We start from the raw sequence: 18,205 nt of genomic DNA, 5'->3' as shown, positions 1-18,205 counted from the left end.
AAGTAAAATGTTTCTTTGTTTCTTTAATGTTTTCTTCTAATACTAATGCAAAATATAAGCAAGCAATATGAAGACATATTGCTTTGGATTATACCTTCTGCTGCTGGTAATTTATCCTCTACAAACTGATCAAATAAGAAGTTCTGATAATTCTGCTACCCCATGCTCTACCTTTACTTCATGACTTGCGGTATAACCCTCCTAACCCAGGGATTGTGGAAAGGACTTGTCCTGTTGGCAGGAATGGACAACTATGGGAGGACAAATACTGGGCAGATTCCTTCCTACAGAGGTTCTTAAAATGCTGCTTAACATTTCTTACACCTCTGTATAAAAAGGAGTTTCCATGCTGGTATATTCTGCTGATGCAGACTACTTCCCCGCATATGGAGTCATGATCTTTTTTCCTTCCTGTGCAGAATTCTTTCTTTTAATCTCTAGAGACACACAACAAAGTTTTGCCTTTTGATGTGGTGTTAAGGAGCATGCTATTTTTAGGAAGAAAGTACTTATTTTAACTTTTTGTGTAGATTATGATATATTTTTAATATATAATTTTATATATAATATTATTATATAATAATTTATTTTATCTTGAGATTTTAACTAATAAATAGCTCACTTGCATATACTAAGGAAAGGTTTGCTAATTAGTCTCTTCTCAAGTTTTCATTTGAATCTATTGTCTTTTTCTAAGATAATTTGAAGTTAGTTCAATATCTTGCTAACCTGTATTTACTTCTTATGCAATTTTAACACCAACATTTTTAGTTAAATGGAAGGATTTTATATTCATTGACAGTAGGAAAGGTGATGTTCATAGTATATGCTGCCACTTCAGCTGGCAACATGGGACACTACTGAGACTGACAGGAGCTCCTGACCTTTTCTCCTTCCCTTAGCATTTGTTTTTGTCTGCTAACTCAACAAAGAACATTTCTAATTAAAGGCTGCCCACAGTGGAAGGGGGAGAGTTCTTACAGTCCAGTCTGAAAATATTTGCATTCCATGTGGGTTTTTAAAGTGTTTTTTACTTAGCTTTCTTTTAACCCAAGTTGTACTTTAAATTGTGAAAATACCAGTTTGGCTATTACAATAGCTTTCTGCCCAGACCAATACTGTTGTGTGGAATTAGGCATATTTTGCTTTCTTATTTTGCTTACAGTTTCTGCTCAGATTAACTGAAGACTATATATGAGTAGTGTTTAATTTCCTGCATTAGTCCTCCATTCGAAAAGGTGAGAAGTTGGAATCTCTCCCTAGTTTGACATCTATGAATTTTTCATGTGTAAAGTCCCATTGAGCTAAGGGGCTGTGTAGATGTTTCTTCATACATTAAATGCTAAACGGATCTAAAAATGTGTTTAGCTGGTGGTCTTCTCTGACTAGTTCTTTTGTAAAATTCACTAAAAATATGTATTTTGCAGCACTACATTAAAAATACAATTTGAAGAATTCAGAATTTCTGTGATTCCAGTGTAGCTATTGTTTTTTCCTCTGACCTTATCTAGGTGGTGATGGTGGACACAAACCTCCTGGAATGGGTGAGGGCCATGACTGAGAACACATTCCTGATCTTGTTTCTGTTCTCATGGAAGATAAACTCTGTGCTTGTGAGTTATGATAATTGTTTGTCTGATCAGCTAATGTCATAGCTTTGCAGATTTTGGATTCCTGCTGTGATACTTCTCTGTGTTCTATACCAGGCAGTATTTGAGTGGTTGACTAAAGCCTTGATGTTTTATGAGCAGGCAGCATTTTTTCCCCTTTGTTATTTGTGTTAAATTTACCTGCACTTATTTAGGCTGTTGTTGCTGATGATTGATAGAACCACAGAATCATAGAATAGTTTGGGTTAGAAGGGACCTTTCATGGTCATCTAGTCCAGCCCCTCTGCCATAAGCAGGGACATCTTCGACAAGATCAGGTTGCTCAGAGCCCAGTCCAACCTGACCTTCAATATCTCCATGGTTGGTGCATCTGCCACCTCTCTGGGCAACCTGGACTAGTGATTCACCACTCTAATAATAATAAAATGTCTTCCTTATATCTAGTCTGAATCTGTCCTCTTTTAGTTTAAAAACACTACCTCTTGTCCTATCATTACAGGCCCTATTAAGAAATCTGTCCCCATCTTTCTTATAAACCCCTTTTAAGTATTGAAAGGCCACAATAATATCTTCCTGGAGCCTTCTCTTCTCTAGGCTGAATAAGCCCAACTCTCTCAGCCTGTCCTCACAGGAGAGGTGTTCTATCCCTCTGGTCATCTTGGTGGCCTCCTCTGGCCCCTCTCCAACAGATCCATGTCTTTCCTGTACTGAGGGCTCCAGAGTTGGATGCAGTACAGATGGGCAGAATCACCTCCCTTGACCTACTGGTCACACACTTGTGATGCAACCCATGATACAATTGTCTTTCTGGGCTGTGATAAAAAATTGTGACAAGACATGTCACGGAGGGGAAAAAAACAATTAGTTCTGAGACCGTAACTGCTAATAAGTTTCTGTTTTCAAAGAATTCTTTGGTGCCAAGGTGTATCCTTGATTCAGTATCTGAATTGTGATTGACAGTGCTTGATGTGGGTATATAATAAAACAAGTTTTTTCAACACGTTTATGCCAGAACTTAATTTCCTCATTTGTTGCTTTCCAGGCCATCCAGTCAAGTTCAGGTACGTGTTCAAACACATAGCATGAAGAGAATAGACCTACAACTGAGGCATGAAAAACTAGAACTGTATTAGTTTCTGTCTTCTCTGAATGGCTGTTGAAATCTACCTTGACAGAAACAGAATCAATTTCCATTCTGGGACTTAGAAATAATTTGGTCTTTGTTGAAAGGGATCCGTTTCTGAAATAAAGGAGAAAAACCGGCAAGATTTTTCTCAAGCTTAGGTCTTTTTTTTTATTTCATCCAAAAAGCAAATGACATTGTGGTGTTTTCAATTGGTATTTAAAAATCTTATTCAGAACTTGGGCATGCAACAGTCAGGCTTAACAACAGATTTGTTGCAATTTCTCTAGGAAGTAAGCTGTGTAATTCTGGCTCCCCATACTCACCTTGCAAACTGACTGCTAGCTGAAGTTATTGTCATGAATAGCTAAAGGATAAGCAAGTGAGTGTGTTGTGTCTTGAGAGCCGCTACACTTGGACTTTCATTTTGCGAGGGCAAAATACATCTGTGTTCTGTCTCTCAGTCAGTACTCCCATGGGGAATAGTGAGTCTCTACTGATCATCTAACCTGGTATCTACTGAAGTCAGAATATATTTCTGTAAGTTTCAGTGAACTAAATTAAGATTTTCAATGCACACTCCCCCATTTTTAAAGGCTTTTAGAAAAAGTCTCTGAGCAATATAAGTAGCAAATTCTGTATGTTTCTGTGTTGCCTTCTAAAAGCTAGAACTCCTAGGAATTTATATTACAAATCATAATTTTACTGATTGGTGAGATGAAGTACAATGAAACTACATTTTTCTCAGTAATTAATTTGTTGTTTCCACAGATGATATTACTATATGTAATTTTAGTAACTCTTTAATTGTTTCTGAAACTAAGAATTTCTATCCGTGCAATCAATATACTGTAGCTTATTTCTGTTTATTCCTGCAAGTCATTGTTCAGTTTCCTGTTTCATAATATAACTATTAATTATCACTTGTTTATACAGAGTACATTGTTTATCTTCATTCCTCATCTTTGTTTAGCTCCTGCAAATATCTTTTTTTACTGCCTATTCCTCTCCTTTTGTATTTCATTCAACTATTTTATGTCAGTGACATCTTTCCTTTTCCTGCATCTGAACAAATGAAGGTTTCCTCAAGTTCTTCTATGCTGATGTTTTGTCCTAAATGTATGTTATGATCTCTCCACATTTTTGTGTTTATTGCTGTGTGTCCTTCAATCATAGTTTTATGGTTCATTTTATTCTCCATCTTTTGTATTGTATTTTCCAACTTGAGCGCTTTTTGCGTCCATTCCTGTTTTTTGTCACTGTAATTATTACACAACATGAGGCTATCTTATTAGTTTCCTTTATTATATTATTTTACGTGCTTTTAGTTCTAATTTTTAATTTTGGCTCCTACTAATAAAGTTCTCTTCTTGTTCTAAAAACTGTACAGTATATTACAATTCTACCACATCTTTCCCCATCCTGCACTTTCTGTTTCTACCTCCCTTCCCTACTGTCATATCCTAGTTGATACCATCTTGATGAATAAATTATCAAGATTGTTCTACAAGAAATCTGTCATGTGGTATGTGACCTCTTTTAAATCTGAGATTTAGCCGTGAATTCCGCATTAGTACTACATGAGCTGCTCTTATGTAAATGTATAAGAACTGGTGTCTGGCAATTTCTTCTGAAACCTTCCTGTCTTTGTTCTGCTTTTCTATCCTTCTATAATTTATCACTTTTAGGACAAAGTAAGAGACTTTGAAAAGGATGTTTTACCCCAATTATAGCTTGATTGAAGTCAAGTTCAAATAGTTGTACTCAATACACAGTCTTGCAAGGAAGTTAGTTTTTACATATTAAGAAATAAACACACATGGATACATGAAAAAGAAAAATCCCTGCCTTATTCTCTCATAATTAATAAAGGGTAAAAGTGTCGCATTATGATTATGATAATTACTTTGAGGCTTTCACTCAGCCAGGAGAAGGTAGTAGTGGAAATCTCGATTAAAAAGTTCTCTAAATATTTTTCAAATGTTCTAGATTAAGTGAACATTTTTACTGTTTGGCTTCTATTAAAACCTATCTGAAAAAATATTTAAAGTACATTCTTTAGTGGTTAAGCAGAAAACCCAGTAGTAACATAGCTAACTTTCAAGGAGAAACATTCATTTTAGTCTTTTCCATTTATGTTACGAAAATGGTGCAGTCTCAGACTTTCCATAAGTATAAAAAAAACATTAAAAAGTGTAAAAAAGTAAAAACAAGTTGAAAGAAGATGGGTGAAAACTAAAGCTTTTAACTTACCTGACTTCTCTGGGCTGTGTCTTAAAGCCCAGTGATCAATATCATATTTAATCCTATATGCTGTTCATTTCTGTCTCTCCTATGTACTACAGCTCTTCAAACAGTTGACCCCAAGAAGGGAGAACAACTAACTCTGCCTTCTGATAAGGTATGTAGTTTTTGGTGCAACTTAAGTTCCTGCAGTAAGGCAGCTTTGAATCATGTTTGTAGAGTCTTGCAAAATGGATCCAAATCCAAACCAGGCTTTGTTTAATAACTGAAAGAAGGATAATATATTTGGCTGTTCCTGATATCATTATGGTATAAGACTGTTACAAAAGAGGTAAAGATTCCTTATGTCCCGTTTGGAACTCAAAGCACAAAATGCAGCTCTACTTCTCCCTGAGAATATGTTCTCTTTGTATAGTCAGTGAGGTTTAAAACTAACATCTTATATAGTAATCTCTATTTCACATTACTTCTATGCAATAGTATTATTGAGCCAAACCGCACTTGTATTTTCAACAGAAACTATCAGGAGCTCTGCCTGACGCATTTTGGGCAGGCAAAATCTGCAGAAGCTGACATATTTGGCCTCCTCCTGCATAAAATAAGCATGCTGTGGAAAGAGATTCTACACACTTCCCAAAAGGTACAGTACCTGTCATCAGTTACACAAGTGCCATTATTCACAACATTAATGCATGTGTAGACCCGAACCCCCAGGTCTGATGTCTTTAAATTGTTTGACTTGCAGAATAAAAACACAAGTCAGTGTAATGACTGATAGACTTCGCATCAGAAAAATACAAAGTATTAAAATCAGTGCTCTCTGCAAATGGGACAGGAACATTAATACGTTCCCAAATGTAAGACATCTGTTGTCCTAGGCTAAGGAATTCTTAAACTCAAAAGTGAACTATGGAGGACAGACTTTAGATTTTATTCTGCAAAGGAAGAATATTTTTAAAGTATTTGCAACTGTATATAAGAAACAAGTGAAAAACTGGTAACTAAGCAAATTTCTAAGCTGAGAAAGCACTGAACAGCAATGATTTTTATCAACTTTCATTTTCTTTAAAGACTATACTTTAACCTTTCAACTTAACGGTAGTTTAACCATTTGTTTTATGCAAGAATTTAGTAGGCTCTAAAAATGTCCCAAAGGATTTTTGAAGGCACTCAGGTGCTGTAATAGCAGACACAATGAGCTAGGTGCATGTAAGGACTAAGGCAGAACTTGCTACTATAATATTTGTTCGAGTCATCCCAATTCCTACCCCCAATAACTCTTCTTTCTTACCATTATTAGATGAATGTCTTATCCTTTATGAGGTCTCTTTCTGCCCTTTGTGAGGCTTTCATAGATGTGTTTTTAATACAGGAGCTTTTAGAATTTAATTTCTTGTAATTGTGAATCCACATTAACTGGGTGTACTTTATGTACATGAGCATTTCTCATTATCTCAGTATCTTTCCCCAGGAGAATTATACAAAAGATGCTATTCACCATGCTCAACTAGGCAAAACAAAGTGATCATTTCCATGCCAGATCATTTTGGGAAAATATAAATCTACCAAACAGAAAATCCAGTCTTGAACAAGCAAATCTTGTACATTTGTAAAGCAGTTTCACCCAGATCTTTTGCAAGCATTCGTCTCCTGACACATCTTGCATGAGAACAGCAGAAAAATTGGTTTCATTTTAAATAGTGTGGAGGGCTTTGTGGGTCTGTGTGCATATGCCTGAGATCCAGTTAGAGAAAAGAATGCTAACATACAGCTAATTCTTAGTTTGAACAAGTGCTTTTCCATATGTTGAAAGAGTATGTATAATCACAAAGTGAATAATTTACGGAAAGCTTTGGAGATTTTTCAGGGAAAAGGATGTATTTTGGTGAGTTGGGAAGAGGAATCTCTGTATTTTATCAGAATGTATTCAACCCTGAAGAATGACATTTCATACAATATAAAGCTCTGAAGCTCAGAATTCAACTATGGGAGAGTTTGGTACAGATATGCAAAATGTGACATTTCACATAAATAATCAAAAGTACAGCAAAGGATAGAGAAATGAATAAGTGTTTTGTTATAGTTATTAGCTGCAGTTTGATTATTTAATAAGGTAAATGGAGATTATAGTAAAAGTGTGGTATGAGATAATACAAAAATGCCAGTGCTAGTGCAGAAGTACAAAACTGAACAGAAGAGTATTCTCAGTTCATAACAGTTTGCATGCAAATTCAAGAAAATTTCAGTTAATCTTTAAAGGCAACTATCTGTGATTCATACAAGGCAGCTGAGAAACAGTGGATGGATTTGCAGAAGCCTCACAGAGAATATAAAAGAAAATAGGAATTACAATAGAAAGATAATGACTATTGCCATACTTTAAACCAGATTGTGCAGTCCTTCAACATCCACAGTGAAAGAGGAAAACAGCTGGGAGGTGGAGAAGCAACAGATTCTGCTGAGTAAAGGCTCTTAGAATATTTAATTCCTCCACTGCACAGCACCTGCTGTGTTAATGCACATCGGTGTTATCAATGTATTAGTGCTGTGGCACACTCCATTCACCAACGCAGTGGGTGTTTCCAATCTGCAGTATTTGGCAGTAGGCAGGAGGTTTCTTGGGCTGGTGAATGTTCTTTCCAAGCTTTGTGTCCTAGTTTCATATCCAACTCAGTTTCACTTTGCATCTTGTAAGTTCATTTTTTCCTCACTTCCAATGCCTTACAATTTTCTTCTAGTTCCTTATTCATATTTCACAATTCACACAGAAGTAGCTTTATGGAAAATTTTCACCAAATTTTTTTCATTAACAATATATAGTCTAAGCCTGATATATGAGAGCACATCTCTTCTCCTTTATGTCACAAATACATCTTAGACCTCTGATGAGCTCTGTTGATGAACTCTGGTGGCTATCTATCCACCTAAAGTAACCTGGGCAAAAAGTCTATTTGGGTGCCACTTTCTGCTCAGAGGTGGGGTGGAGAGGTGAATCAGATTTGTCAGTCCCCTTGGATGGAGAAGAGTGTACATGATATTTAAGGTCCATAAACAAAGACTTTTATTTTGCAGCTTTGCCAAACTGGCAAATTATTTAGTGGCAGAAGGATTTAAGTTACTTAGGCTCAATTGCTAAACAGTGGCAAAAGGATTTACATAAAAGAGTTTTGAGGCAAATGTGAGGCTTTGAACTTTACATTACTGTATTACTTACTAAAAGAAAAGCAAAAGATTAGAAATATAGGGAGGAAAGAGAGAGAGAGATTTCCCTGCCTTTACAGCTCCATGATATGTATAATGGGGTTTGTAGCCTGGATGCAGTGATGTGCAGCATCCTCCAGTGTCTGGTTCAGCTCCCACGATGAGACTGGTGGGCAGAGTGGTCCTCAGGATAGTGGGCACCTGCCAGTGCTGGTACAGGTGGGCCTTTTATAGTCCCATGGATTGCCTGCTTGTGTAATCTTTGGTCTTTTGTGCAGGCTTCACTGGGGGGTGGTTGCAAAAGATGGAAGAGTCCTAAAGAGTGTCAAAGGATCATGAACCATTCTGGGGTCTTCTGCCTTAGTGCCATTCCTATCAGCACACAGAGCTGCATGTCCTTCAACGTGCCCCCTGCCTCCTCTATCAGCCAGCCGGCCTTCCTCTATGGTTTGTTGGTTTGTCCTTGACAAGTAAATTCAAGCAATTCACCTTATTGTGATGTCTTGTCTCCTGCTCCTTGTGGTGTCCCATCTACTACATCTCCCGTGGCTGGATGTTGCAGAACTGTTTTTTCCACAATGTTTGAGACCTTACCCTTTCAGTCTCTCACATCAGGTCAGGGGCCATCTCTGTAGGTTTTCCCATTTCTGAATATATAATAAGTCACCCTGTGGCTGCACGAAAACTTGTGCAGATAAAGACTTTCAGTTCATATTGGCTTGTCTATGGCCTTTAATCTCTCCTATTCATTAACTAAATGAGGTAATTTATTGGGTTTTATTCATGTTAAATTTCAAGGCTATTTTGCCTGTCCCAGAGTGTGAAAGTTAAAGAAATGAACATGTTAGAAAGTTGTGGCTAGCAGAAGCACTTTTTTCTCTGATTCAGGCTCTGTTTCCACAGTAATATAGCAGATCTATTAATTATTGGAATAACCAGCGGTACAAGTTTACATACTTTTATATTTGTCAGACTAACCTCTACAGGCAAAAGCAAGCAAAGAAAAAATGGCCAGTGCAAAGCAATCAGTCAAATGTTTAGAGCAATTTTGAATCAGATGAGTGAGACAGTATCAGTCTACTGCAGTATTTTTGATCTGTAACCTGGCACTGCAAAGCCAGATTATTGTCGAGTCAGATGGAAAGTTACTTGATATTGAAAGAAAATGCCTAACCAGTATGCTCTGTCTATATCTTTGGTATCAGTATATAATTAGAATATAATGAAAATGGAACAAAGGAAGTTATTATTTGCTTCTCTTTCTCAATTGATAAAATCATAATAGATAATAATATCAATCTTAACCAATTGCGTTACATCTCTTGTACTTATATTTTGTCAAAATACAAAGATAAGAGGTACAATTGATGCTGTCTGAGGAAATGCATTTAGAAGTCAGTTTTACAAACCCCGATTCACCACCTCTGTCATTTTTAGGTCACAAGAATCTGTACCATCACTTCTTTAAACACTACTGAATATTTTACAACATAGAAAAATTGTTTGTACATTCAGCTACATACAGACTGTGAAGAAGTCCATATGAAAAGCTTAGAAATCTTTGTCAAGGACTGTAGTTCCTTGACTTTCATATGTGAAAAATATTTGAAATAATTTTACATGGTTAAGATATTCAAAGACATTTGGGCCTTCAAAAGATTGTGAAACTTGGGTTCTATTAATGTGCCTAATCTCATCAGTACTTGTCAGTGTTACTTAAAGTCAGTAATTACAAAAAAAAATTAGATCAGCAATTTATTTTGACTTGATATAAAGATAAACATGAAGAATCTAGCAGCTGCTACATTTATTAGAGCAGTTTACAAAATTTTGCTTCTATAACTTCACATGGCCCCTTTCCTTCCTGGACTTCTTTTGAAAAAGAAAAATGAAAAACTTTTAAAAAATTATGTTCAGAACATAAATATGATTGATGCCATGAGTGGCTCCTGTTCCATTTCTTCTCCCTTATTTTGATATTTCCGTAATAACTAATGACTCCGAACTTCTGGGAGCTACTTTGCTCCAAGTATATCTTGTTAGTAACAGGGAGGGGGAAAAGAATTGCTCATTTATTGGATCAACACAGATTAGGTCTGTAAATTCATTCTAGATGCTGTACCCCTCTGCAGTAAAACAATGAAAATGGGTTTTACTGAACAACCAACAAGATTTCTGGATTGCTTGGTTGTATAAGTATATTTTCCACTTTAATACACAGCAGCTACAGCTGTATTTTCCATCTGTCCAAGTGTTTTTGGGGAGAGAAAGTGAATCCAATACTTATTTCCAAGGCGAAATTGATTTTAACTAGAACCAATGCATTTTATATTCCTATGCAACTCATGACTAACTTAGTATTCATGATGTTTTTCTTCCCACAGTACTCATGTGGTGTGTTTCATTTGCAAGGTGCCATGCACAGGAATAAAGGCCCAGAGGAATATAACCCTTCTACCTCGCACAAGAAGTAAATTAGGTTTTCTTAGCGTTCTGTCTCTTCATCATCTGGAAAACCTGCTGCTAGTGAAATTTTCTTCTGAAGCCCAATGCATTTTCTGAAAAATGTGTAGTTTGTCTAAAAAGCAGCTGCAGGTTGCATGGAGTTGGCAAACAACTGCAATAATTCAAAAGGAAAAGGTAAAGTATTAGCACTGGACAAAATGATCAGAGAAGATCAGGTATAGCAGATGCAGATGTTATTAATAACTGAAATGACTGTTTTAGTAGGTTCAGCAGTGTCCAGGAAAAAAACGAGTTGTTGCTTGTCCTACCACACAAGATAGCTACCAGAGGAACCAGTTTCAGCTTAACAGAAAATGGTTTTTCTAACTTTTAATATGATGCATTTGCTAGCTACTGAGTGTAGATACAGTTTTGCTTAGTATATGCTCAGTAAACACTGATAAATGTTCTAATTGTCCTTTTGTTGTTTGCCTCATATCATGTCCCTGAGATCAGAAATTGGCAATCTATGCTTTTACAGTACAAAGATAACTATTTACACACCCACATAAAAATGACCATAATATGTATTTTGTTTATTCATTAAAGTACATAAAGCCCCAGATATACAGCTTTTGTTCTCTTTCACATTTTCAAAACAGTGGACAATTTATTTTTTTTTTCCCCTTGGAGGTACAGGAGGTTCTTAGTGAAGTTAAGTGACTTTCCCCAAGGTATAAGAGTTGGTGGAGGGGAAAAAGATTCAAGACAGGCTTTTCTGGCTCCCAATTTGATGTTATTAGCTGTCAGATCAAGCCAGCTCTACACTCAGCACTCACCGTGTTTCAAAGTGGTTTCTTGGGAGGATACCACTGATACAAAGGGGAAAATGTGTCATTTGGGTGCGTGCTGTGTACAGCTATCAGGTCTATCACACTGTTTCTAAAAGAGCATGAGAGTCACACAGATTCACAGCAACCATTAAGTCACTTAGTAAAATTCACAGTGGAGGTCACCATGTCCACACCGATTTTTTTCTCCTCTTTCCATTCCTCCTACTCAGTAGGCAAACAAATATGTTCTGTGTGAATATATATCACAACAAACTGGCAATCACCGGGCAACCAAAGCAAATTACTGATAAAATCCCTCTGTCAACTTAGTAGCAAGTCTAAACACCACAAACTTTACTATGATGGATATAATAGAAAAAAGAAAACACTGAATACATTATAAGCTAAAGGAAAAGAATTAATTGAAAAAGTCAGCAAGCAATTATGACAATTTACCTTTTTTCTATTGTCCTCATTTGAATTTTTTTTGTCCGTCTTAACTCCACCTTACATAATTTTTCTCATTTTGTTGATATTCTGATGTTTTTTCTTTCTCCAAGGTTAGATTTTGTATCCAGTTATAGCCATTCTTCTCATATGCATCAAGAGGCCACCATTGTTCCTCTTACTAACGATTCTTACCTGTTCTGACTTTAATTTTTCAGCACCAAAATAGCTTGGTAGTTTTGAAAAATCTTGCTCCTTACTAGTTCATATTTAACTCATGTTAAACTGCCTTTATCTTGCAAATGTTAGTCCTTCTACTGTCTAAACTGGTTGATCTCCCTGTAGGTCTCATGGGTATTTAGTGACCAGGAATTAGAGCATTTTAAATGTTTAGTAATATTTTTCAAGTACAAATGAAAATTCAGGTGTCTGGTAGATGTTAATAAAAAAGGAAAGCCTAGAACTTCTAGAAGATTTAATTCACTCCTGTAATCCAAGAACAAGATTTATATTAGGATCCGAAAAGCAAATTCCATTAGTGACTGACATTTCTCTTTCCTGGAAAACAAAGTTTTGGAAACTTTTAATTCCCCACTGAAATAAAAATGGAGGCACTTAATTGTTTTCAGAGAGAGGGAGCACTATTACAAAGTTTACATTGAGTAATTCAGCTTATGAGTTCCTGATTCCGAAAGATTTTCATTCCACACCACTTTGAGTCAAGCAGAACAGGAGCTTAAATGCTGTCGCAGACCAGTATGTTAATCGGTCAATAATGGCTTTTGATGCAGTATTCCAGCCTAAGTCTATGGAAATAGTTTCACTAGCTTTACTTAACAATTGGTTCATTGTATATAATGTTTTTAGACCAGTGAACCAAATCCTGCCTGCCTTTCTCTTCGGTTTCAGTGGGAGTTTATAAGCAAAGTGACAGAGCTCAGAAAATGGCACACTATCGCACTTGAACTAAAGGAAGAATTTTAGGTAGGTGGAATGTAATTATGAGACTGGAATACAGCCAGGATTTGGGCAGGAGGAGTTGTGGATCTCTCAAGCAACTATGAAATGTGCCTCAAAATTATCCACAAAGTAGATGGAAAAGAAATATTTTGTCACCTACACAGTATTAGGCTAAAAATTCTGTTCCCTTTCTCTGCTTTCAGCATATGGAGGTAAAGGGGAAAAATGAGAAATAAATGGAGCTGCTTTGCAGGACATTCAAGGAAAGGCAGAGGAAAGTGCCAAAGATGGCAGAAAATATCAGTGAGTTTCACAGCATGTGTTTTATTTTCTGTCCTGTCCTGTTAGTAGGTGGTAAATATAAGCAGGGTGTCTAATGTTCACAAAGGCAATAAAACATCTTGAAGTCTGCAGAGTGTGGGCAGGCTTTCAGTCAGTATTTTATGTAATAGTTCTTTTTAGGGAATGCATAGGGAGAGGAAATGAAGGTGTGGAAACCTCATCAAAATCCTGTTTTCTGAAGCATTGGAGTTGGCCAAACAGAACTCTATGACTGGTTATCTTTAAATTATGAGAAGTCCTTTATTACCTCTCCCCACTTGCATGCAGTCTAGAAATCACATTTAGTGAAACGGGCATTTTCAGGAACCAGGCAGAGCCATGGTTCAAGAAATTGAGACTTTTTTTGGTTCAAGTATATTGTAAGAAATAAGGACATATTTCTGATGCTTCCAGTCAGTCTTCAAATTGACATTACAGTAATTAGAAGTGATTTTCTTGGTTTCTTTCCTCACCTTACCAGTTCAGTCTTCCTAGGCAATATCGTTCCCTAGAGATTAAAGTGACAGTCTGTAGTTAAGTTAGGAAGGAACATGTCAGAAATAGCTGCTGATTGCTGGATTGGCAGTGTTGGACTCCAGAAAGACCCACAAAAAATATGTCAGAAAATGGAAAAACTCTATTTTTTAATAAATTTTCTCACTGGCCCTTCTTTCCTCCAGTGAAATGCTGTTTTGAAAGTCCTGCCTGTTTCCATCTGTATGTTGAAACATCATGTTATTTAAAATATTTCATCAATTTTTTCCATTCTTTGTTGATTTTTAAGGTATTTTAAGTTAAAATTAGCTCAGAAACTGTTAAGAACAGCAGTGCTCATTTGTTAGTTGTTTTGTTTTCCCAATAGTATATCTTTTCAATAAAATCTGAAGTACAGATCAGATACATTTACAGTAAAAATAAATGACTTTTCCATAGTCAGATTGTCAAGAATGTGGGCAAAACCAAAACCAAGCCCAAAATTCAAAAATGTGTATAACAGACATATTCTTTGGTTAACAAAGCCCAAAGGAACCAAAAAGCCTGGTTTAATTCTTTAAGAAACTATAATTAACTTTTTTTAATAAATGTTCCTCCTAAATAGCTACACAAGGAAGCATCTTCTGAAAATGAAATATAAAATAATCTTAAGGCAATTACAAAGAAGATTTTGATTTGCAAAATTTAGTATAATTATGTAATTTTCTTTTGTGTGCAAGCAGGCTTGGCATTGAACTCCCACAACATGATGAGTCATATGGAGCTGGTTATTTCCCAGTGAATAGCAAGAAGCGACCAAAAATTATCATTTGAATACAACAACCCATGAGTACAGTGCATTAATCTAGTTCTACAGCAGAATCAATGGCAAAAGTTTGCTCTGATGCTTGAAGAGCCTGTTCCAAAGGTCTTATCTGGAACACACGAAGGCCTGACAGGATGTCGGTGACAAGCAATGTTAAAATGCTCTTTTCCTGAGATGTGAAAATGCTTTCAATCACCACCTTCAGATGAGTTCACTCCTTTAAATATTTCATTTCTTTGCCAGAATGTTTGCAATGAAGCTGTAAGAGTGTGTTTGACTTTATTATGCACTGTGAAAGGTGAACATATTGTAGACATTTAACAGGTTCCTTATATCAGGCTTGTTAAAATGGAGAGCTTAGTAAATGCAAATGTTGTCCAACTGAATACATGACATTACATGTGCAGATCTATAAATTTTTGAATCTGAGTATATATAGGCAAAGTATATATAGTTAGTGATACTCATAATCTAGATTTTAATGACTAAGCGTGTACTCTAGTAACAGAAATTTGCTGATCTCAGTGTTATTAGGCCACAAAATAATTTGGATTATGCTGCATATTTGTTTCAAGCTAAGCAAATACTATTACACTATTTACTAATAAACTGCTATTTATTTTCATTTTTCACAGTTCTTCGATGAATTTATTACTGAAAGGTGCTTTATCACTTTCTGACAGTCCAGTGTTTGCCAAAACTACAAGTTCATTTGTGGAGAAGACACACTTTAGATTATGTGGTACCTTTCACATTTTTCTAGAACCGCAAATGCTTTTAAAAATTTTATTTATTTACAGGTTTTTTTTCCTGTATAAACTGTTATTAGAATTAAATCCCTTCGAAAACTGCAATTGTGTGTCAGTGGTGCCCAGTGACAGGATGAACAATGATGGGCACAGATCATGATACAGGAAATCAAGTAGACGTAAACTAAGACAGTTTTTAGAGTAGGACTCTATTTTGGAACTCATTTTTTTCCAGTGGATCTGACTCTGGCAAGAACTACTTGTGCCATCTCTCATCATTAGCATATACATGACATGTTCAGAGGACCAAACCAAGTGCTTTTTACAGGACATATGCTATGTGACTTGAGACACATTAAAAGATAATTAAGTATATTAAACAATAATTTGATTTATATCATATTTGTTTTAGATGGGGATATAAAAACTGATTCATGCCTAATTCATTTCCCAGGCAATATCCTTTCATGGCACAGATGTTTAGCAGCAGAAACAAAGCTGTCTCTACAATACTTCTCATGTAGTGTCAGAGAAAAACTTGACCACACAGTCTGTAATCAAAGAAGCAATCACATAAAAAGGACAAATACATCTGATTGCTCGAAAACAAAAATTAAAAACAAGGTCACTGAATAGTTCTAAAATATTATGTTGGTCAAATGTTGACCAGGACGAATGTGAGGACTGCTAAAACCAATTAAAGACTGATTTTTAAAGAGTAGAGGAATACTCAAAGGTAGAGGTGAGAATAAGAATGAAATTCATTTTTGTAAGTATGGCTGTTAAGGAGGTAAAACAAACCATTAAAAGTTTTAGCAATTGCTATTTTGAAATACCATTATTTTAGAAATACTTAAGAGGGTGAATTAGAAGTCCAGTTTAGAAACAAACAAAAGTAAGAGTGTGGATATGAAAAGGAAAATGTCCTATTTGAGAGCTTTTCCAATACCATTTTGGCATAGAATCAGTCATTCTCAAACACAGCAATCAAGGTACTCCAGCATACATCATGCTACACAGAAAACCACCCACTGTGTTGGTCTGTGACACCAACGTGATTTGGAAGAAGCCAACCCTAGTATGATTTTCACCTTACTAAGGGGCTCAGAGATCAAGGGTATCTCCCTGACATAGTCCACAAGGACAATATAGATGCAGCCACGTTTGTATTTCCAAGTTGGCATTTTGATATTCCTTATTATTATTTCACCATTTACAAATCACATATTTTTTTTTTCCTGTATCAGAACTGTGTTAATCCAGGAAGCCAAATTGTTCTTAAATGGTAGACAAAAACACACGGAGAATTATCGTACGTTGGCTAAAGTTTTGGTTTTCACCCATCTTCTGAAAACAGTCTGTGATACATTGAATGAAATTATAAATGTATTAAAAAATACTTTAATTGTCTTATGAGTAAGAATGACTTGTGCCTGGAGATCAAGACCCTTAGCTGATCCTGAGTCCTGTCTAACGAAGCTGAAAACAGGGCAGATCTGACCTACTTCTGGGTTTCTAGTCCTGGAACTGTCTGGTGTCCCAATGGGCTCTGGCTCCTACCACAACATGAACAGAAAGAATGGCTGGAAATCATCATTCAGGTGAGTATTTTCAGACTGGAATTATTAATATCTGACATTAGCACTTCTTCACCAGCCCCTCAATGATTGAAAAAACAAACAAACCCAAAAAAACATTCTGGTATGAATATACATTTTTATAATGGCTAGTTCTGAATAAATTTGGCCCACGAAAAATATTTATTTGTGGTCAAACTTTGCAACATCTCTTTCATTTCCATTCCAAAGAGTCAGTCTTCAATCTTCCACAGTGGTCAGGACACTAAGGCACTGCATAATTCACAGGCCTCCTTTTGACAGACAGTACAGCTTATTACTTTTTATTTTCTTCTTCATTCTTTCAGAGTATGCTCTACCTTTGAAGGCAGAACCAGGAGGTTTCAGTTGTGTTGAAATATTTTTTAGAAGATTTGTTTACTAACAGGATTTTCATTTGTTGAGTTTGTAAATTAATAGGTCAGTGTTTAATATCCATTAATCATCTATTTCTATTAAGATGTAAGTGCAATGAACATCCTTTTATTCATTTATTTGTATACTACCACTTAAACCCCCATTTGTAGATCACGGCTGTATTATGCAAGGCTCTCTGCAGACCTATAACAAAGAAAAAGTTTTTACTCCAGAGAATTTACAATATACATGAAAGAGAAGATGAAATAACAGGGCAAGATGGACTATCAGGGTTCAGAAAGAGAAGAAAGATAAAGTAAAAAATGAACAGAACTGAGCAGAAAGGCAAAAGTCACTGATGACTCCTGGTAAAAGAAGAAACATAAATATTAAAATATTATATCTGACCAAAAGCGTTCTTAGGTGCACAGATCTTAAAAAAACCTCATAATAATATCTACTTCAATTATTTCTTATCAATTAATTTCATAGCTTTCCTAACATTTTAGGGAATGGGACTGTCTCTATCTACTTTTTAGGCTGTTTTCTATTTCTCTGAGAATTTTGAGGGCTTTTGTCCTCAGGGTCTTCTCCTTATCTGGTCTGCTTCTCAGTTTTAGCAGTACTATCCTCTGTGGAGAGTTATTTCATTACTTGTTTTGTACACTTAATAACTAGTTTTGAGAACTGATCTCTCATGATCTAATTACAGACATGCTTAGAAATCCCTTGTATTATATTTGTATTATATGTAGAATGTGCTCTATGTCAGTATTATACATAATTGTTAATTTTATACAGTTATATTCTAGTATTTTAACTTTTCTTTGTTATTGGTTTTCTGGAGTGTATGTTTGTTTGTTTTTCCCCTTTCTCTGGTACCTCTTATTTTCTCCTATCAATAATCAAGATTCAAAACAGGTTTTCCCTATTAAGAAGTCAAAATCTTGACAAAAGCTTTCTATCTTTAAGAAAGGTTCAATTTTCCTGTTGTCTCAC

At 35.7% G+C, this 18,205-nt stretch overlaps 1 long non-coding RNA gene across 1 annotated transcript; it reads left to right on the top strand.

Moving 5' to 3' along the window:
- Positions 1–10,570: 10,570 nt before the first annotated feature.
- On the top strand, positions 10,571–14,604 carry LOC309444128. The gene is made up of 3 exons (XR_014184954.1): positions 10,571–10,818; positions 13,067–13,166; positions 14,402–14,604. It is a non-coding gene; the product is annotated as an uncharacterized lncRNA (long non-coding RNA).
- Positions 14,605–18,205: the final 3,601 nt, after the last annotated feature.

Source organism: Streptopelia decaocto (genome assembly GCF_964273445.1).
Source record: "Streptopelia decaocto genome assembly, chromosome: 10".
Lineage (NCBI taxonomy): Eukaryota > Metazoa > Chordata > Aves > Columbiformes > Columbidae > Streptopelia > Streptopelia decaocto.
This window is presented reverse-complemented; position numbering and strand designations above follow the sequence as displayed.